A 23,229-nucleotide genomic window follows, 5' to 3' on the forward strand; every position below is an offset into this window, starting at 1 on the left:
GTTTATTCTAATCTGAAGCAATACAACCTCAATTTTATGAGTTAACATATCTAAACAGTTGCATATGAATAAAATATGTAATTGTTTACTCTAAAAGGGTTAAAATCCCAAAATAATTCAAACTATCTTCATCAATACCAAAGTTATTAACAGTACCTTTCTAACTGAATTATTTAGCCTAGGGCAAGACTAACCATATACAACCACCCTGGAATAAATAATTTCAACAAAAACTATATTCTGCACTCCAATTAATGAAACATCATTTTGATGTCTTTTGACATAGCACTTCTCTCCTGTAAGCGGAAGATCCGTGTACCCCCATTAGCCCTCCTCATTCTCCCAACCATATTATGTGGGAGTGTGACGAAGGCACTTATTCCCCTGAGAGAGATATTTATTCTCTTTCACGGGTAAATTGTGATTACTTGCAAAAAATAATTTCTACAATGTATCATCTAATCTCATATGTTTTTTGTTTACTCTTTACTCCAGAATTCACTGGTTTCTTTTCTATCTATTCATCTCTTCAGTCCACACAGGTTGATCTGCGCAGTCAGCTCTGCATAACAAAAAGTAAGTCAAAACTATTTGATCTATTGCCATGGCACCACTGAATATACTTTCCCTGAATGTTCAGGGAATAAATGTCCCTCAAAAAAGGACCAAAGCCTTCCGTACTTTCCATAACAAGAAGGCTCACATAGTATGCCTTCAAGAAATATTTGGTATCTAATTATTCAACGTTGAGTCTTTTAGTTTGTACAAATATAAAAGTATAATTCTTTCTGTTATATGCACTGAAATTTAGTCTATTTTTCCTGTAAATGTAGATTTGATGAACAGTTAGGAATATAGTGTGCAATATAAAAAAAAGTGCTAATGTCTTATTATTCTACAGGGCCTTTGCATTCATTACACATATAATCTTCTGGATGTTTTAAGTAACTTTAAAGTCAGCATGCAGATTTTTACATATGTGCTAAAGATGAAAAAATTGCTCCGGAGGGAAAATGTTATAGAAATTGTATATTTTTATTGTTGCTCTTTAAACCTTATCAAATAAGTTCCGCCCCACTGAATGGTCTTTTTTTTATTTCATTGGTATGTGTTCCTGAATGCAGTGACTACCTCTTCACGCCCTTTGTTTGATTTCGGTGGGTCCCCATGGTATTTAAAAAACCAACAAGCTGGCAGGGAAATGTCATTTAGCTGCATCTTTTCCTCTTTCTAAATATGACTATTGCTGCAGTACCTCCTACAGGCAAGTTTACGGCATCCCAAGGCATAATTTTTCAAAGGAATTGTGCATTTTTAATGTTTAGCCTTTTGAAAGAACTACTTCCTAAAGAATAGTATTGGGTTTCCATTAAAGTTTGCAATTTGCAGATTTTAGGACATAATCTCTTAACTTGCCCTTGAATGGAACCCAAGTAGATTTAGTCATGAGTACCTGTCTTTGACACCCCAGCTCCCCCCACGCATTTACACACAGACAAATGCATTCACATTAGGCTAGGGTTCACTGCTAGGGTTCACTGCTAGAGACTAGGCTTAGGTTCACTGCTACCACAAGTTTGGGGCAAAGACTGCAGATTCAAGTTCCTGTGAATTTTTGTGCAGATTTTCCTGGTTTTATTTTAATCTTAATGTACTGCATGACCTTTGGACTAAAACCATAAGGTTTAAAGGAGATAATAAGAAGACTTTCAAATATGTCAGCCCCCACACTGTAAATGGAGGGCTCAGGGCAGCCATAGTGTCAGTGTATTGAAAGCTAAAGTTTAGAGAAAGCCGATAAACTGCATAGAGAGAGATTAGGGTCAAGTAGGATATTTCACTTGCAGACTGCCCACAGTATATATACGTCATTACTTTGACATTATATATTGTTGTTATGCCATAGCCCCAGTATTTTTTTAAACTGTGGGTGATTCGGTGTCCAATAAAAGTGGTCTCATCGGTGGATTCGTCACGGGATCTCTTTTATAGGCAGTGGGAGAGGTGACCCCCCCTCCCGCTGCTTCCTGGTCATTTCCCCGTTTACTGGAGAAATCGGTAAAGGCAGAAATGATCCAATCCTCTGGAGCGATGGGCAGGAAGTCAAGTGAGGGTAATATGGCCCCCACTCAACTCTTTGCCCTTGGAGGACCAGAGTGACGTCCGATGTCATTTTCACCTAACGGCCCTAAAGGGCCAATTTTTTTTTTTTTTGCCTTTTTGCTTTTAACTGTAAATGTGAGATCTGAGGTTTTTTTGACACCAGATCTCACAATAAAGATGACCTGTCAAGCTTATTTCTATTAAAATGGATATTTACATTTGGCTAGGGTTGTATGGAGAGGTTTGTGATTTCCTTACACCCAGTAAGTCTAGCAACTTCTTGATGAGGCGTCCCTGAAAATCTCTCCCTTGATCGGAGTGAATGCATTGAGGCAGACCATAGTGTACTAAAAACTTCTCCACTAGTATTTTAGCTACAGTGGACACCTGTTGGTCCTTTGTAGGAAAAGCCTGGGCATATCTAGTGAAGTGATCAGTTACTACCAGAATATTTCCCTGTCCACTCAGGTGAGGCTCGAAGCATAGGAAATCAATGCACACCAAATTCATGGGTCCCTGACTGTGAAGGTGGCCCATTGGGGCAGCTCGGTGAGGTTGGGTCTTCCCTTGGATGTATCGGAGGCAGGAATGACAGTAGCTTTCAAATTCAGCCCACATACAGGGCCAGTAGAACCAGTCTCCCAACAATTTAAAGGTCCTATCAGGTCCTAGATGGCCATGGTTGTCATGTAGAGCAGTCAAGACAGCCTCCCTGTTTCTCAGGTAGCAATAACTAACAACTTTCTTTGGAATAGTCAGAGGGACCCCTACGGTATACCACTCCATTGTGCAGCTGCAACCGATCCTACTCTCTATAAAGCAGGCGAGTTTACTGATACTGGGTATCAGTAAGAAGAAAATCAGGGTTCCGGCTCTCTACAGCCTTTACCACCAAACCACAAAGGAGGTCTTCCATCTGATCTCTTCTCAGATCTCTCTTGGAGAGCTTGGGCAGCCCTTTACTCCCAATCTGGGTAACTTTGCTATATCCTTTGGGGACTCCAGCTGCTAAGACCCCAATTTCTTCTGCTCTGGATCCACCTCCAGCTTGAAACTCTACTCCCTGACAGAGGGCTTGCACACCTTCAGTATGGAGTCCATTCTTCTGAAAGGTTTCCTGGACCGCGGGGGCTTCTTGACAACGCATCTGTGTCTCATTTCCCGACATCTAGGTGGTACTTCAGGCTGAAAGTGAATTCAGACAGGACAGCCAACCACCTGTGACTGGTAGCATCCAACTTGGCAGTAGTGAGAATGTAAGTGAGAGGATTATTGTCTGTCTTGGTCATGAAGCCTGCCCTGTACAGATAGTCCTTCAGCTTATCCTCCACTGCTCACTTCAGAGCCAAGAACTCAAGTTTGTGTGTGGGGTAATTCTTTTCAGCAGGTGTCAGACTCCGACACTTGTAGGCAACTGGCCACAGGTGTTCGCCATGTTCTTGATAGAGCATACTGCCTAGCCCTTCTCAACTGACATCTATGTGTAGCCTGTATGGCTTAGTTGGATCCGCGTAGACCAGGACTGGAGCAGTCGTTAAACTTCACTTCAGCTGTCAGAAGGCCTCCTCACACTGAGTAGTCCACTGTCCCTGAATGGAGTCTTTAGGTTTCCTGGGCCCTCCAGCTGCTCTGACAGGCCTAGCTAGGTCAGAGTCCTCATCTGCAGCTTCACTTTTCGTTGAGAGGGTGAGCTATCTTAGCAAATGCCTCGAAAAATCTTCTGTAGTAGGAGCAAAACCCTAGAAATGACCTCAGCTCGGTCACATTGGTAGGCCTCAGCCAGGAAGTGATGGCCTCTAGCTTTTGAGGGTCGGTGGCTACCCCTTCAGCAGACACAATATGGCCAAGGTAATTGACTGAGGGTTGATAGAACTGACATTTCTCCAAGGATAGCTTCAACCCTTCTTCATGGAGTCTCTCCAGAACCTTCTCCAAGCATTTTTCATGTTCCTCCAGGTTCTTGCCAAAGATAAGGATGTCGTCTAGGTACACCAACACCTCAATCAGGTTCATGTCACCCACAGTCTTCTCCATTAGCCTTTGGAAAGTAGCGGGAATGCAAGACAGACCTTGGGGCTTGCGATCAAATTCAAAGAACCCCACCGGGGTAATGAAAGTGGTCTTCTCCCGATCCTCAGGATGCATGGGGATTTGGTAATATCCACTCTTCGGGTCCAATACACTAAACCATTTTGCCCTCGACAGGCTCTGCAAATCGTCTTCTAGTCTTGGGGTGGTATTTTGGCCGGGAATGGTTCTTTGGTTCAAAGTCCGATACACAACCTCAGTGACCCATTCTTCTTTCGTACCGCCACTATCGGAGAAGCGTATGGACTTTGGGACTCTCAGATGATACCTGTCTTTTTCAGTTCTACCAGTTGCTCATGCAAGTCTTCCAAGTCCCCCAGAGGAATCAGTCTGATTCTTTCTCTAAACAGCTTATCTTCTCTGGAGACAAAACGATGTTTGGCACTTTGCACACCCTACATCGAACTCACTCTTGGAGAATTCAGCCTGCCATCTAAGCAGCTGTGTCTTTACCCTTTTCATCCATCTAGGAGGAAAAGGATTATTCCTCAAATAAAACTCCTCAACAGAGATTCCATCCTTTGCTTCCCCCACCAGATCAGATGGTGAAACTGGGGTGGCTGGATTAATTTGTCCCAGCAACATTTGAACTGACATCTTCACTGGGGAGGCCCTTATGTTGCGGACACTGACCAAAATCTTCCCATGACTTCTTTGTAACACCTTGGTTGAAACCACTGCTGGGATTATTTCTACTCCTGTATCTGCCCCTTGTTGTCCGCTTCTAGGATGATGAAAGGACCTGGTTCTTTCCAGTTGAGCTTGATAGTCGCTTGTAGACAAGTCACTTCAGCAGGCTATAGCACCCTCTCTTGCTGGTCCAGGCACCATATCTTTCACACCCCTTCAGCAGGGGCCTTTTTCTCTTGTACTGGGCGCTGGTAGGCTTGTCTCAGCATAGGGTGTATACCAGTACTTGGAGTATCAGACTCCAGGACAAGAGGTGTCAACAGTCTACAAACAGGATCCGTGTTGGTCCCTATGATCATGGAATTCTTGCCAGACCCTGGTGGGTGAGGGCAAACTACTGCCAGTGTGTCAAAGGTTTCTGCTTTTCCTGCCACAGAAGGGTCGAAGGTCAGCTTGACTGGTAGATATCCATCATAGGGGAATTTCTGGGTCCCAATGCCCCATATCTCCAACTCTTCCAACTTCTGTAAGGGTGGGTGCTTAAGATGCCTGTCATAGAAGTCTCTGTAGAAGAGGGTTACCCGAGCTCCAGTATCTAGGAGGGCTTTGATTGTAGATTCCTTCTACTTGAATGGGAAATACAGGAGAAGGTCCCACTGGTTTAGCAGGTGTCAGAAACCATAAATCAGACCGACACAGAAGTACAGTTAAATCACACTTGTTTAATAATAAAAGTAAGTAGAACAAACGTAGTCAAAACATAGCCAAAAATCAGTAACCGGAACGGATATTCAGACAAGCCGGAAAGTCAGGAAGTCAGGAATCAGCATAGTGGAACAGCAAGCAGGATCTGGAGCCAGAAGGACATCAGCCAAGAAAGTCTTTAACGGGAACACAGGAGAAAGTCTCTGTGATGTTGACCAGGCGAAGGCAGAGATCATCTGGACGGTTTAAGTAAGTAGGACTGACGAGCAGGAAATCAACAGGTGAGTAACTGTGGAGAGATAGGAGCTGGCAATAAACCGACATCTGAGCGGCCAGCTCAGAGAAGGAAGGGCCGAGCCCAGCCCTGACAGTACCCACTCCTCAATGACCCCTCCCCCCCAGAGGACCACCGGGCTTGAGGGGAAAACATCTATGGAAATCATGGAGGGGGACAGGGGCATGTACGTCCAAGGATGAGACCCAAGAGCGTTCCTCCGGACCGTACCTTTTTCAATGCACAGGTACTGTATATGTCCACAGAACCTATGGGAGTCAACAATAGACCATACTTCATACTCCTCATGGTTCCCAACCTGTACAGGGTGAGGACATGGCACAGAGGTGGTAAAGCGGCTGCAGACCAAAGATTTTAATAAGGAGACATGGAATACATTGGAGATACACATATTAGAAGGAAGGTCTAAAGCATAAGCCACTGGGTTAATCCTGCGGAGAATTTGGAAAGGCCCAATAAACCGAGGTGCCAACTTCAGAGAGGGAACACGGAGTCAGAGGTTGCGAGATGACAGCCAGACCCTGTCCCCAATAGGTAGGAAGGCACAGACAGGCGTCTGCAGTCAGCATGGAGTCTGTACCTATCATTGGCATGTCGCAAAGCCTCCTGGACTTGTGCCCAAATGGAACGAAGACCATGGAGATGTTCCTCTAATGCAGGAATGCTCTGTGGAACAAATGAGTCAGGCAACATGGAATGTTGGAAACCATAGTTCGCCATAAACAGGGTCAATCGGGAAGCAGAATTCAAGGTACTATTGTGAACAAACTCCGCCCAAGGTAAGAGGCCTGACCAGTTGTTATGATGGTCAGAAATATAGCAACGTAGGAACTGCTCCAAGGACTGGTTGGCTCATTCTGCAACTCCATTAGATTGCGGGTGATACGCAGAGGAGAAAGCAAGCTGAATTCCCAACTGTGCACAAAAGGCTCGCCAGAATCGGGACACAAACTGACTATCCCTGTCTGAGATGATCACCTTGGGTAGCTCATGTAAGCAAAAGATTTCCAGGGCAAAAATGGAAGCCAGTTCCTTAGATGTGGGCTTAAGTGGAATACAATGAGACATTTTCGAGAACCGGTCAACCACCATAAGGATAACTGTCTTGCCTGGGAGTTGGGTAACTCAACAATGAAATCCACAGACAGATGAGTCAAAGGCCTCTCTCCATTGAGTATGGGTTGTAGGAGACCTACTGGAAGGTGTTGTGGAGTCTTAGAGCACACACGGATAAAGTGGCTACGAAGGCGGCTACATCAGCACATAGACTAGGCCACCAGAATTGTTGAGAAATGGCCCAAAAGAGTTGATTCTTCCCAGGGTGGCCAGCAGCCCTGGGAGAATGGTAAGACTGGAGCACGGCAGTACAGAGACTCTCAGGGACAAAGCGGTCACAAGGTTTCTCAGGAGGAGCATGGACCTGAGCAGCAAGAATTTTGTCACCTAAAGGGGAAGTGAGACTGGTGCAAACCATAGCCAAAATACGAACAGGAGGAATCACAGGAACCGGAAGTGACTCCATCTTAGAAGTGGATGAAAATTGTTGTGACAAAGCATCAGCCCTTTCATTCTTAGAATGAGAAATGAGACAATATAATTCAAACTTGACAAGGAAAGAGCCCATCGCACCCTTCTGGGAGAGAGGCATTTAGCCTCGAACAAGAATGTGGGATTCTTATGGTCAGTAAGAATGAGAACCATCAAGTAGATGCCTCCATTCCTTAAGGGCTAAAATGATCGCTAACAACTCTCTGTCCCCAATCTCATAATTGCACTCCAGTCTCCGAAGTATCAATCTCAAGGATAAAGGGTAAGGTAGGATCAGGATGTGCCAACACAGGAGCAGAAACAAATGCAGCCTTGAGTCTCTCAAAGGCCTTAACGGAGTCTGGAGACCAACTTTGTGGGTTACTATCCTTTCTGGTCATATCAGTCAGGGGTTTGACCAGGAACGAGAAGTTACGAATAAACTTGGCAAAGCCAAGAAAACATTGCAGAGGACGTATACCAACAGGTTGGGGTCACTGTAGGACTGCTGAAAGTTTCTCTGGGTCCATTGAAAAACCAGCAGTGGAAATTACATAACTTAGGAATTTAACCTGTTCACGATGGAACTCATACTTCTCTAACTTACAAAAGAGATTGTTTTTTCTCAGCTTCCGAAGCACACAACAAAACTCTGTGTGGTGGCTGTCTAGGGACTTGGAAAATATGTGGATATTGCCGAGATAAACCACTACACATAGCTGAATCATTGATAAATTCCTGGAAACTGCCGGAGCGTTGCAAAGGCCAAATGGCATTACAAGGTACTCATAATGGCCTGTTCTGGTATTTTCCATTCATCGCCCTCCTTAATCCTCACGAGATTGTATGCCCCTCCCAAATCAAGCTTCATGAAAACTGTTGCTCCCTTAAAGCGGTCAAAACACTCCGTAATCAATGGAGTTTGATAAGCATTCTTAATCATGAGACGATTGAGACCCCTGTATTCAATACAAGGTCTCTGTTCACCACTCCTCTTCTTCACAAAGAAGAAACCAGCACCGGCAGGAGACGAGGATTTGCGGATGAAACCTTGAGAAAGTGCGTCTGCAGCATACTCCTCCATGGCTCTATCCTCCGAGACTGACAAAGGGTAAACCCGGCCACAAGGGGGTGTGTCAGCAGGTTGAAGGTCAGTTGATCAATCATACGACTGGTGTGGTGGAAAACTACCGGCTTGACCTTTGTCAAAGACATTGCTAAGATCACGGTACTCTTCTGGCAGGGAGGAGGTGCACAGGACCTTAGCCACCTTACGAAAGCATGTGTAACTGCATTGTGGCGACCAAGAGAGAACCTAAGCACAAAGCCAATCGAAAGAGGGGTTGTGCCTCTGTGACCAAGGCTAACCAATAACCAGCAGAAATTTAAGTGAGGAAATAACTTGTAATTTAATTATCTCATGATGAAAAGCCCCTACGTCATGGACAACGGAGCAGTCTCATGAGTCACATGGGCAGGCTGTAGAGGTCTCCCGTCAAGAGCCTCAATGGCAAGTGGAGTGGCATGCAGCTGCAGCAGAATTGAGTGCTTCGATACAAAGGCAGCATCAATCAACAGGCCTGCAGCCCCAGAGTCAATTAGAGTCTGTATCTCGACAGATGACTCAGCCAAAGAAAAGGTAACCAAAACCAGGGGCTTATCCTTGTGGATAACTGGGGATGAAACAATGCCACCTAAGGTCTGTTCGTGACAGGACCTCAAGATTCGTACGTTCCCTGGATGGGTAGGACAAGACTTCAAAAAGTGAACTGCCTGGTCACAATAAAGGCACAATCTCTGCCTCCTCCTAAGGGCGCTTTCATCCACAGAGAGACACATGAAGCCCAAGTGCATGGGTTCACCTTCACTGACTGACTCAGTACCAGGAGGCATGGGAGGTGAGGGAGGCATGGGTGGGACTGAAAAGCTCTGAGACAAATGTACAGGAGGTTTCCACAAGCGCTCCTTAAAAGAGAGTCTTTCTCTGAGTCTGGAGTCAATGAGGATGGCAAAAGTGATCAACTTCTCCAGCTCAGTGGGTATATCTCTGGCTGCTATCTCATCCTTGATGGTATCCGAGAGACCATGAGAAAAAGCTGCCACGAGGGCCTCATTGTTCCAACCTCTGCGGCCAGAGTACGGAATTCAATGGCATAGTCTGCAACAGTTCTCGTACTCTGTTTGATGGACATGAGGCACTTGGCAGCAGAAGCGGAGCGTGCGGGAATGTCAAATACCCTTTTAAAAGAAGCCCCAAACTCTGGGTAACTCAGAACAATGGGTTTTTGAGTCTCCCATAGAGGGTTTGCCCAGGCCAAGACTCTCTCAAGATATCACAAAACCTACTTTGCTTCTGTTCGTTGGGAATGCCTGGGGCAGCATGTCAAAGTATATCTCAACCTGGTTGAGAAACCCTCTGCATTGGACTAGATCGCCCCCAAATCACTGGGGCAGTGGAGCGGAACCAGATATACCTCTTATAACATGTTCAGCCAAACGTTCCATCATTAGATTGATCGTACTTTCAGGGGAAGATATACAGGTACACATTACAGGTGTTGGCCTCCCCCCAGGTGGATTTTTGCAATTATAGTTTTCAGGGGAAGATACACAGGCACATATTACAGGTGTGCCCCCCCCCCCCGTGGATTTATGAGGTTATAGCTGTGAATTAGATAACCTTCATGCAACTGTAAAGTTTTTGAAGGGCTATACTCACTATTCGATGTGAATGTGACTTCTGACTGCAGTACAGCAAATATTTTATTCATGCCTGATGATAAGTGTACCGTACAAGCTTTCGTTTTGCCCCTAGAGGTTCAACCACCTTTGGTATATATTTCAAATTTGAAATCTTTTTTGGCTTTGATTATTCTGGTGTTATGACGCCCATCCAGGGAGAGTCCTGTGTAGACAGAGGCATATGTCCGGATCATTACTCATTCTCATTACACGGTCCCTGCAGAGGGCAAAAATCTGCATGCCTGATAGACCCTGCCATAGAGGGGGTCCAACACGGAGGGCGTTTCACTTGGATCAGCCCGGATCGGAGACAACATTCCTGACAGCTGCTGGGGAGATCTTCTCATTACACGGTCCCTGCAGAGGGCAAAAATCTGCATGCCTGATAGACCCTGCCAAGGAGGGGGTCCAACACGGAGGGTAAGAGTCCACCTTTATCACTTTCTCACTTATTGGAGTCACCGTCAGTGGATTTGCACCATCCTGCACATCTCTCTCCTTTGTCAATCCACGCATAGGGGGATTAGTTGCTGCTGAGCTGTATAGTGGATGGAAGCTTTTTTTCACTGATGAACTTTTTATGTTTGAACCCATGGACTGAGTTTGTTTGATTTTCAGATTTTCACGCTATTAATACCATTGTACTTCACATGTACACATTTTTTGTTTCTTCTTTTTATTTGAGTTTTTACATTTTGCACTTATATATTTCTACCACTCATGGAGTCATTTACTTGCTCTCAGTAGATTGTGGTTTTTACTACCACCCACATGTATTCACATCTATGTGTGTATTTTCATATAATTAGCGCACTTTATTTATTTTTTATTTTATATGTCCGGATCAGTGAGACCTGTTTCTATACCCCCCAATGTGTGACCTGAAGTGATCCAGTGAAACACGTTGACACACAGGGGCTCATGCGTGTTTTTGATGCCATACTGTTGAAACATCATTCCCTTTCTTGGGTATATGTAACACCCATCTCTTCTGGCCATTGCGTGGCCGTCTATGGACGATACCTTTTTTATAATTTTATATTGTCTATTCCTATGCATCTATGTTCAATAAAATCCATTTTTTGAAGATAATACATTGTTGTTCCAATCTGCTTCCAAAGTCCGACCTAGAGGGTTTCTTTTTTCTTTTCTACTGTATCTCTGTTCATTAAGAGTCCCGGCCAGCTTAGCAATGTAATGAATATGCATAGCTACTGCTACATGTATATAAGTTGAGGGAGTTGCAATATTTTGAAAGTTGCCAACCTGCCCATCCACGAAAATTCAAATTTTGCAATGTGGTTAAGGCCTTTATGCAGTTTAGTGTTGAGGAGTAGGTAGTTAAGGTGAAAGAAGGATTTCGCTGATTTTGTTAGTTGTATGCCTAGATAAGGTATATGTGTTTCTGCCCAGGTATATGAAAAGTGTTGTTGAAGAAGGTGTCGGGTTGCAGCGCCAATTCCCAATTCTTATACGGATGATTTTGTTTCATTATGTATCTGAATACAATGTATACAACTACATTTCTGTGATTCACCACTATTCTCGTGAAGAAATGTTTTAAAAAAATAGATACATTTTTCAAACTAGCTGAAATATCTTGTTTATGCAAAGTGTTTATATGTCATAAATAAGGAGCAACTAATTTACTCCATTTACTTTTACTTATACCAATGGGTTAAACGAATAACTATTCAAATGGTGAAATATAAGTAAAAAGTTACCAAGTGCCTATTAAAACTGGTGCTTATGTGAAAAAAATCAATTGTATAGACCTATGCGTTCATAATCTTTCAACACACCAAATAAATTACTTGTTCCTCTTTAAAAAAATAGCAGAAATAAACACCCTTGTGATGTGCCATAAAAGATAAAGTCCATATGAGGATATCTTGTATTGTAGATCAATCATGAATCTTCTGCTTTGGAACAAACAAATAAATGATCTTCCCGCTATAGGTAAAATAGAAATGCTCGCTTACCGAATCTGTAGGATCTCAAATTATAGAGATCTTAAAGGCTTGTTGCATTCACCTGCCGGCATCTGTGATCTCCACCTGGGTAGTAATCCAGAAAGTTTTTCCTGTTTTTCTTAAATGGAATAACTAAAAGACACTTTCTTTGGGTTCAGGTGTTAAACTTCCACAGCTGTGGGAGGGAAGGTCAATTTTCTTCCCTCAATCCTCCACACATCCACAGAGCTCTGCCGCCTGTGAAACATTTTTATCCAGTTCCCTTTGCTGTGCACTATTTGCAGTGATGTTGCTGTGCAATTTGATTTGAATTTTTGGCTTGCAGTTTCCAAAATGCTGTGTTCTTAGTGCTGTGTGCAATTGCTGTGGAATTACAAGTGACTTTTAATACATTTTTACATCTACACTATGGAGTTTCCCCTGTTTTGTTTTCATTGAGGGGTCTGGATGTGTGGAGGATTGCGGGAAGAAAATTGACCTTCCCTCCCACAGCTGTGGAAGTTTAACACCTGAACCCAAAGAAAGTGTCTTTTGGTTATTCCATTGAAGAAAAACAGGAAAAACTTTCTGGATTACTACCCAGGTGGAGATCACAGATGCCGGCAGGCGAATGCAACAAGCCTTTAAGATCTCTATAATTTGAGATCCTACAAATTCGGTAAGCGAGCACTTTACCTATAGTGGGAAGATCATTTATTTGTTTGTTCCAAAGCAGAAGATTCATGATTGATCTACAATACAAGATATCCTCATATGGACTTTATCTTTTATGGCACATCACAAGGGTGTTTATTTCTGCTATTTTTTTAAAGAGGAACAAGTAATTTATTTGGTGTGTTGAAAGATTATGAACGCATAGGTCTATACAATTGATTTTTTTCACATAAGCACCAGTTTTAATAGGCACTTGGTAACTTTTTACTTATATTTCACCATTTGAATAGTTATTCATTTAACCCATTGGTATAAGTAAAAGTAAATGGAGTAAATTAGTTGCTCCTTATTTATGACATATAAACACTTTGCATAATCAAGATATTTCAGCTAGTTTGAAAAATGTATCTATTTTTTTAAAACATTTCTTCACGAGAATAGTGGTGAATCACGGAAATGTAGTTGTATACATTGTATTCAGATACATAGTTATTGGGGGCGCTTGTATTTTTTTGTTACTTTGTTTGGGTCCTTTTTGTATTTTTGACTTACACGAGCAGCTGCACCGTTTTGTTGTTTTTTTTACATATGGTTAGCGCAAAATATACTCTTTTGATACAGATTTTGTTTCATTGGCTTTATAATAGGAGGCTTTGCTGAATCCCGTGAGGACCTTTTGTACTTCTGTTAGGGATGATGTAGGGTTGGTTAGCATAAGTATCATGTCGTCAGCAAATAAGCTGACTTTGTGCTCTTGGGATGCAATATCAATCCCAGAAATGTTTCTATTGGTTCTAACATGTTCAGCCAAATGTTCCATCACTAGATTGAAAATTAGGGGGGAAAGGGGGCAGCCTTGCTTCATACCGTTGGAGATTTGGAAAGGAGTCGACAAGGTATTGGAGGCATAAACTCATGCATACGGGCTTGTATATAGAGCCAATATGGCCTTAAGAATATGTCCCTAAAATCCAAACTTGCTCAGAACCAGGGAGAGGTATTTCCAGTGAACTCTATCGAATGCCTTCTTTGCATCCAGAGATATAATTACATAGTTACATAGTTGGTCAGGTTGAAAAAAGACACAAGTCCATCCAGTTCAACCATAAAAAATAAATAAATAAATTTAAAAATATCATACATCCCATATACCCAATCCTATACCCACAGTTGATCCAGAGGAAGGCAAAAAAAAACCCAGAAAAGCATGATCCAATTTGCTACAGCAGGGGAAAAAATTCCTTCCTGATCCCAGAGAGGCAATCAGATTTTCCCTGGATCAACTTTACCTATAAATGTTAGTACCCAGTTATATAACATACATTTAGTAAAGAATCCAGGCCTTTGTTAAAGCAATCTACTGAGCTGGCCAGAATCACCTCTGGAGGAAGCCTATTCCACATTTTCACAGCTCTTACTGTGAAGAAACCTTTCCATATTTGGAAATGAAATTTTTTTTTCCTCTAGACGTAAAGAGTGCCCCCTTGTCCTTAGTGTTGACCGTAAAGTGAATAACTCAACACCAAGTTCACTGTATGGACCCCTTATATATTTGTACATGTTGATCATATCCCCCTTAATCTCCTCTTCTAAAGAGTGAATAAATTCAGTCCCTCTAATCTTTCTTCATAGCTGAACTCCTCCATGCCTCTTATCAGTTTGGTTGCCCTTCTCTGCACTTTCTACAGTTCCCCGTTATCTTTTTTGAGAACCGGTGCCCAAAACTGAACTGCATATTCCAGATGAGGTCTTTCTAATGATTTGTACAGGGGCAAAATGATATCTCTCTCTCTCTCTGGAGTCCATACCTCTCTTAATACAAGAAAGGACTTTGCTCGCTTTGGAAACCACAGCTTGGCATTTCATGCTATTATTGAGCTTATGATCTACCAAAACCCCCAGATCCTTCTCCACCATTGATTCCTCCAGTTGTACTCCCCCTAGTATGTATGATGCATGAATATTCTTAGCCCCCAAGTGCATAACTTTACATTTATCAACATTAAACCTCATCTGCCACATAGTCGCCCAATTAGACAGTGCATTAAGGTTGGCTTGTAAATTGGAGACATCCTGTAAGGACGTTATTCCACTACATAGCTTAGTGTCATCTGCAAAGACAGAAATGTTACTTTTAATCCGAGACCCAATATAATTTATAAGGATATTAAAAAGTAAGGGTCCCAGCACTGAACCTTGGGGTACACCACTGATAACCTTAGACCATTCAGAGTAAGCATCATTAACCACTACTCTCTGAATTCTGTCTTTTAGCCAGTTTTCTATCCATTTACACACTGATATTTCCAAGCCCGTAGACTTTACCTTACACATGAGCCATGTGTGGGGAACTGTGTCAAACGCTTTTGCAAAATCCAAGTATACCACGTCTACCGCCACCCCTCTGTCCAAGGTTTTACTTACCTCCTCATAAAAAGAAATCAGGTTTGTTTGACAACTTCTGTCTTTCATGAATCCATGCTGTCTGTTGCTTAAAATATTTTTTTTCCAGCAGGAACTAGTCTATGTGGTCTTTTATTAAACTCTCCAGTATCTTCTTGACTATAGAAGTTAAACTAACAGTCTATAGTTACTTGGTAAAGACTTTGTTCCCTTTTTAAATATAGGCACCACATTGGCCCTACGCCAATCCAGCGGTACTATTCCCATCATTAATGAGTCCCTAAAAATTAGATACAATGGCGTTGTAATTACAGATAGGAGCAGAGAAGTGATTATAGAGTATAACACTAATCAAACATCTTGAGCGTCAGAAGTTTGCCTGGGCTTTAGTGAAATCTGATTATAGAGTACAACATTAATCAAACATCTTGAGCGTCAGAAGTTTGCCTGGGCTTTAGTGAAATCTGATTGATCTCTGTTTATCAGGGATGGAAGGATATCTTTTAGTCTGTTGGCTAAGAGTTTAGCATACATTTTAAGATCTAGATTGAGTAGTGAGGTTGGCTGAAAATTTTGGGCAGCTGTTGGTTCTTTTCCTGGCTTTGGAAGGGTTATCACAAGTGCATTAAGCATTTCAGAAGGAAAAGATGAAGAGGAGGAAACTTGATCATAAACTGTGCATAGGTATTGGGGCTTAGATCTGTTCATATGTTTTGTATTCACCTGTAAGCCCATTGGAGCCTGGAGATTTAGAATTAGGTAGTGCTCAGATGACTTTCGTAATTTTGTCTATAGAGAAGGGATCGTTGAGGGATGATAGTTGTTGTACTGATATTGTGGGGAGTTTGATATGGTCAAGGAAAGACATCCTCCTGAGAAGGTTGATGAGTATCTTTATATAAACAATAAATAGTGTAGCGCTCAAAATAGTGAAACAAATAAAAATAAATGTATAAACATCTGGATGACCCAAGGTGCATATAATGGTGAATGAATAATTTGTGAAAAAAAATGCTGATTGAAAAATGCATAGAAATATATAATATACAGTATGAGTGAATAAATAATAGTGAAAATCATTCAAAGTTCATGGATGAATATCATGTGGTAGCCATTTTCAAACAGTCAATCCCCATAAGGGTAGAAGGGGCTCCTGTACTGTTCAAAAGGATGAAACTTGATATTAACTACTTACAGGCCGGAAGATTTGCCCCCTTAATGACCAGGCCATTTTTTGTGATACGGTACTGCGTTGCTTTAACTGACAATTACGCGGTCGTGCGATGCTGTACCCAAACAAATTGACGTCCTTTTTTCCCCACAAATAGAGTTTCTTATGGTGGTATTTGATCACCTCTGCGGATTTTATTTTTTGAGCAATAAACAAAAAAGAGCGACAATTTTAAAAAAAGCAACAATATTTTTTACTTTTTGCTATAATAAATATAAAATTTAAAAAATACAAATTTTTTCATCAGTTTAGGCCAATATGTATTCTTGTCAAAAAAACCAAGGAATTTCCAAGCTCAACTTGCCAACCAGCCTACGACCAACCGAATTGACCTGTCTAACAGTATATGTCTAAACAGGGGTTTAATTGCACACGTTTGCAAATACATGAGTAAACTGCAGGTCCTAGCAAGGCACCCTGTATCCTGCAGACCCTACCTCTAACTTTTAAAGGTCTCCACAATGAGAGCACATGTATTCTGATAGATAGATCAAGGGCAGGTGACTGGAGGGAGCCAATTCCTCCTTAAAGTCGCAGGAACACACTGAACACCCAGCACATTGCCCTTTTTGTGTTTTGCAATATGTATTCTTCCACATATTTTTGGTAAAAAAAAATGCAAAAAGGGTATATTGACTGGTTTGCACAAAAGTTATAGCATCTACAAAACAGAGAATATATTTATGCCATTTGTATGGCATTTTTATATATTTTTTTTTTTCTAGTAATGGAGATGATCTGCGACAGGACTGCAACATTGCGGCGGACGGATCGGACACTTTTGACACTTTTTTGGGACCATTGACATTTATAAAGCAACCAGTGCTATAAAAAAGGACTGATTACTGTGTAAATTTACTTGCAGGGAAGGGGTTAACCCTTGGGGGCGATCAAAGGGTTAAATGTGTTCCCTGGGAGGTGTTTATAACTGTGGGGGATGGGACTGACTGGAGGAGGAAAGAGATCTCTGTTCCTAATCACTAGGAACAGATCTCGCTCTCCTTCCCTGTCAGAATGGGGATCTGTCTCTTTACATTGACAGATCCCCATTCTGGCTCTCTTTCCCATGATCGCGGGTGGCCAGTGGACATCGCGGCCGCCGGCCACGTGCATCAGGTCCCCCGCCGCACAGCTGGTGCACCTGCTATGGCTCTTAAAGGAGTCGTTGTATAGCTACGGCAATTTGTGGGAAAGAGCTGACCTGCTGCAGTATAATGACGGCGGGCAAGCAACAAGTGATAAGATTGGCACGCTTACCCAAGTTGGTGGACTCATATACTGCACAGATTAAGAGTCAAACAGGCAGTCATGAGGAATCACCTCAGCAAAATCCGACACAGCAAGGACGATGTTTGGAGGATAAGCCTCATCCGATATTAAGGGAGAGGTTGCAACTTCAGAAAACGAGCTCCAGGGTATGCGGAAGGACCATGTCAGGTGTTAGGGTGATTCATGGTGATATATAGAAAGCAAAAAAACGCAGATAGTGTAACTCTGAATGATAGGTATTTATTGTAAAAAAGGGCAACATTGAGGTTTCAAAGGACTTTTAATTAGTTACTGCTGATGTGGCATACATGCAACTCCCATCAGTTAGGATTTGAAGCAGTTCACCATTACTTATCTCAGGACATCACCGTGCCCCACAATCAAAATAAATTTATCATAAAATTACTGACTTTTGCCACCAGTCACAATTATTTTTGGTTCAACGGCCAGTTTTACCTCCAGAAGAAAGGTGTTGCCATGGAGGCCTAATTCGCCCCCAGTTTTGCCAATTTATTTATGGCCAAATGGGAGGAGGATGTCACCTATGCCCACAGGAGACCTGAGTTGGTTCTCTGGGCATGATATATAGATGACATCCTCTTCCTCATATGGCTACCCTAATAGCAATACTAGGGGAATAATTTCCATAGGGCATGAACGTGGAGTGGGACATCAATGCATTTATTAATAAGGCTTGATGTGCCCACTCCATATCAACTCAGTTATGCTAGATCTAGTTGTATTGGAGCATGTTTACTTTAACATTAGTGGATTTATCCAGATTCTCATTGATCAAGGAGATCGTGGAACATTTATTGTTTAGTGACAGGCCATTTTTTCATCCATGGAATTATCTTAGCTTGGGGAAAGTTCAATCAACAAATGTTCTGATTGCCTGCCCGGAGAGTAAGTTTGAAGTTAGGTAGATACATTACAGGAGCAGTCATTTGTGCTTAGACCTGTTCTTCCCTTGGTGGTAGCAGCCATTTTGGCTTGGAGTTTTGGGAGAAGTTGTAGTCATCTCTCGGAATCTCTGGAATGATACCCAAGAGTGCAGGAGCCTCATTCCATCTTTGAGATTGTAGATCATGTGAGAAGCACCATTGCGTGTGGTCAGTATAGGGGCAGGGTGACAGCATTTGTAAGCTATTTTTTGGTTGTTGAGGGCTTTGGTTACTGTTTTCAGTTGTCGCCTCAATTTAAAGCGGGGGTCCACCTATCTATCGTTTTTTTTTTTTGGAGTTCATTCACAAACTTTTCTTCTAATGATTATCTACTCACATGTTCTGTGTAATATGTCCACCTGTGTCCGATTTCGTTGTAAAGAATAACTTATAAAATTCACTGAAGGCAGTTTCCATCTTCATTGTGGGCATTTGAAGCCCACAAGCATGTATTTCCTGGATGCGGTGAATGCTGTGCTCCCAGCATTCACCGAGATGTTGTGATGACGCTGTTGCACAATGCATGCTGGGAAGCCTGAGACTAGCTCCCAGGGGACTGTGGGAGGTCTGGGAGAAGCTAGAAACACGCCTACTCCCATGGGAGGAAAACCAGGAAGTGCTAAGAAGATTAGAAAAAAAAGGTAATTACGGCGATTTTAATTTTTTTACACAGCATGTCAGCATCTAGGCAAGGAAGAGAATGCATAGAGATAATGTTCAAAATTTGGGTGGAACCCCGCTTTAAGAGTGTGTTGAGTCAGTTCTGCATAGATTTGCATCCCATTGTAAGATGCAGGGAGAGCACTAAGTGCTCTTGCCTTAGATAATAATTGCTCTTTAACCGGGTAGAAATGTACCCTCATCAGAACATCTCTGGGATTTAATTGGTATTGTTAATGAATCAAGCACTAACTAGTTTACAAACAAGCATATTGCTCAAGTTAAAGTAATTTAAATATTTGAGCCCATAATAATACTTTTAAATACATTGCTGGATTTTTATTGAAATAACTGCTGAGTCACAAGTGCTATTAAGGTAATTAAAAAGGGTAACCAAAACATGGCCGTAATTAAAGGAGCTGGCATCTCAATACTCAGTTTAATACTAGAGGCTTTTGAATTTATATTGAGATCTAATAAACTTCCTTACTCAAAATTTTCATCAAACTATCACCTCCAGCAGCACACACGATGCTGTCTATACCTTGTAAATGAAACCTGTAATAACTGTAGCATGATGATTCACAAAATACCTGGCGGCGCAGCATTGATTCCACAGCATCTGGGTTGCTAGGTTTAATCAGATGTTCCAACAATCTGTCTGAAATTTTCTGCCATTTTTTTTCACAAACTGAGCTTTACATTTTAGGCAAATATTAATATATGTCAATGTAATAATAGCAATCATCAATCAAACAAACAACTTATTTACTTACAAATAAACATAAACAAATAAGAAGCTATTGTTTTTTACTGAGCGTGTCCCCTTTTCGGCTTTGGTATGCCATACTGCAGCTAATCAGACTTGATCGAGCAAACAAAAATCTCAGTTGCTATGATGCAATAACAGATCTCAGTGCTATGCTTTCACGATGCTAAGCCACAGGGGTTTGATACAGACATAAGTTGGCTTATTTATTAGGGCTACCCATGTAGTGGGTGCTGCAACCCAAAACAGCCTAATAACTTTGAGATTACTTACTGTAGTTATATGATGAAAATAAAAATGCTGTTGGTTGCCAAGGTTACTATGCTTTGAACAGTGCATTTGAACAATTTCACGGGTGCATTCCTGATGCAAGGAAAGCAGGTTAAAGTGCTAGTAGCTTCAACTTTTTCATCAAATCATAGTTCTTATTTAATAAACATGTGCAAGAGAACAAATCACTGCTTCCATAAACACAATTCAGATTTCTCTTTATCTCACTTATTTCTCTTGATCTAAATCTTACCAATATAGGTAGTTGAAACAATTTAATATTGCTGAATAGCTATTGCTTACCATACTTAGTATATTTCCTAAACCAATAAGTAATACACCTCTGTTAAGTATTGATGAAATGTATGGATTAATGTACTTTTTAAATTCTGTTTACATTTAGGAATAATGACACTGTCAGCTGTGTATGTCTTTTTCAATAAACATTTTGATAGCACTGTACAGAAAGGAAACTGCAGAAAATAATCTGTATTCTAGAAAACTATATTACTTGTCTTGACAACTGGATGAATTGATTGTAATAACCAAAATTCATAGAATGAATATTACTAGCCTTAAGCTTTAAAATGACTCAATTATTAGTGCTTATAAATGAGGGAGATGCAGCTTCAATCATTCTACAACAGAAGCCATTCACTGACTACCTGATTACAAGCTCATGTGGACCAATGAAGCTTCATCTGTTAAGTTTCCTTGTCAATGATCTAAATGCTCCATAAATAGTGTACAGCCATGGGTGAACTAACATCCAAAAAATGCTTTATCATGGCAAATCTTCAAATCATGTATTAAAAAAATAGTGAGTTACTAATTATTAGGCATGCAAAGGTCAACAATAAAAGCCTTCATATTTCATCCATGACAAGGCTCACATACATATAAGGAACAGTAAATAATGTAAAACAAGTCTGCGTGGACCTCTGTAGCTGCAGGCACTGTACAGCAAATCACCCGCCAATACTCAACAATTTCAGTGCTTTATCTGTGATTTTTTTTTAAAACACTGTTACTGTTTTTAAGGATGTTTAAAGAAGAACCCTTGCCAAATATTCTAAACTTTTTTTAACCTTCCAGTGGACCAAGTGCATAGAGCAATTGGTCCCATTTTGATCAGTGGCCATGCTGCACATTAAAAGCAGATTTTTATTTCAGTTAGTATTGGCTGTAGCTCCACCCCAGTCTGAAGCCCAATTTATGAACATTCCTCTGCAGAGAGGCTCAGCCAGCACTGAGTCCTTGCCACCTTTCTAAAATCATTGCTTTTTTAATATTATGACAGCTGCTAGTAAACATACTGGGCACCTGCAGCAAATTCATTCAATGCTACTGGGCTATGTATGATTACAAGCAGCCAAAGATAGATCACACAGTCCTGTAGCAGTTTATTATATTTTACTATTGTGAAAGAACAGGTAGCAGTGTTTGCTTTTTTGTAATAATAAAATCATTCAGCCTTACAGGACTGTGTGTCTATCTGGGGCTGCTTGTAAACATACAGAACCCCAGTAGATACATCACACAGCCCTGCAGATGAACAAACAGCCCACATTGCTGAATGATCTGTTGTGAATGGCAGCACTGGTCCTCAAAGCTGCCCCTGCTGCCAGAGACCAGCACTGTCACTCGCAATTCCATATCCTTGTTGGCAGCATAGTTGGAATGCAGTGGGCAAACTGTCAAACCGTATTCCCTATCAATAGCAGGCCAGATCCAGAGGACAAAGTGTGATATGCACTTGGCTCCCTGGGGGGATTAGATTAAAGTTTAAACATTTTGGTAAAAATTGGTTCAATGTAAGAAAATGTTATTTCCTTTATACAATAGTTTGGTATGTTAGGAGATGGGAGTGTGACACGTACATGTAAGGTGTTAAATCTGTTCAACAACTTTTATATAACAGTCAGAAGTCTTTTGCGAAGGACACACTTTAAAATAAAAAAGCAAAAAAAATTCTAGCTTGGCAGCCAATTAACAGGAAATGCAGGCTCTCTGTAAGCTAGGCGACAACTACACATACACTCTTGTCCCTAGTGTGAGTCTCAGACTCCATTAGAATTGTATCTCAGATTGAAAATATTAGAAAAGGGTTGTTTTTGTTATGAAGTAAAAAATGTAACCACAGTCTTTAAGCCCACAAATAGAGCTTTCTTTTGCAAAAAATTGCAATAAGCGTATATTGATTGGTTTGTGCAAAAGTTATAGCATCTACAAAATAGGGGATAGATTTATGGCATTTTTATTATTATTATTTTTTTTACTAGTAATGGTGGTGATCTGCGATTTTTATTGGGACTGCGATATTGCGGCGGACAAATTGGACACTTTTGACACATTTTTGGGACCATTGACAATTATACAGCGATCAGTGCTATAAAAATGCACTGATTACTGTATAAATGTCACTAGCAGGGAAGGGGTTAACACAAGAGGGCGATCAAGGGGTTAGCTGTGTTCCCTAGGTGTGTTCTAACTGTGGGGGGATGGGACTGACTGGGGGGAGAGAGATTTGTGTTCATACTTAGTATGAACACACAATCTCTCTCCTCTCCCCTGAGAGAACCAGGAGTTGTGTGTTTACACACACAGATCCCGGTACTCGCTCTGTCATGAGTGATCGCGGGTGCCCGGCGGTCATCGCGCCCACCGGGCACTCGCATCTGCTCCGGGCACACGCTGTGGGTGTGCGCCTCCTACAGTGTCCTAAAGGGCTGACGTACAGCTACGACGGCTCACCCAGGGGAGCCATTCTGCTGCATTATAACTGCGGCGGACGGTCAGGAAACTGTTAATAAAGGAGTTGTCGAAAACTGTCCCTGTGTTTTTATTACTTTTGACAATTTTTCGGTGAATGGGTAGGGGTACTGTGTACCCCATACTCATTCACATAGGGGGGCGGGATTTGGGGGCCCCCTTATTAAAGTGGGCTTCCAGATTCTGATAAGCAC

Source organism: Aquarana catesbeiana, linkage group LG02, assembly GCF_042186555.1.
Source record: "Aquarana catesbeiana isolate 2022-GZ linkage group LG02, ASM4218655v1, whole genome shotgun sequence".
NCBI classification, from domain to species: Eukaryota; Metazoa; Chordata; class Amphibia; order Anura; family Ranidae; genus Aquarana; species Aquarana catesbeiana.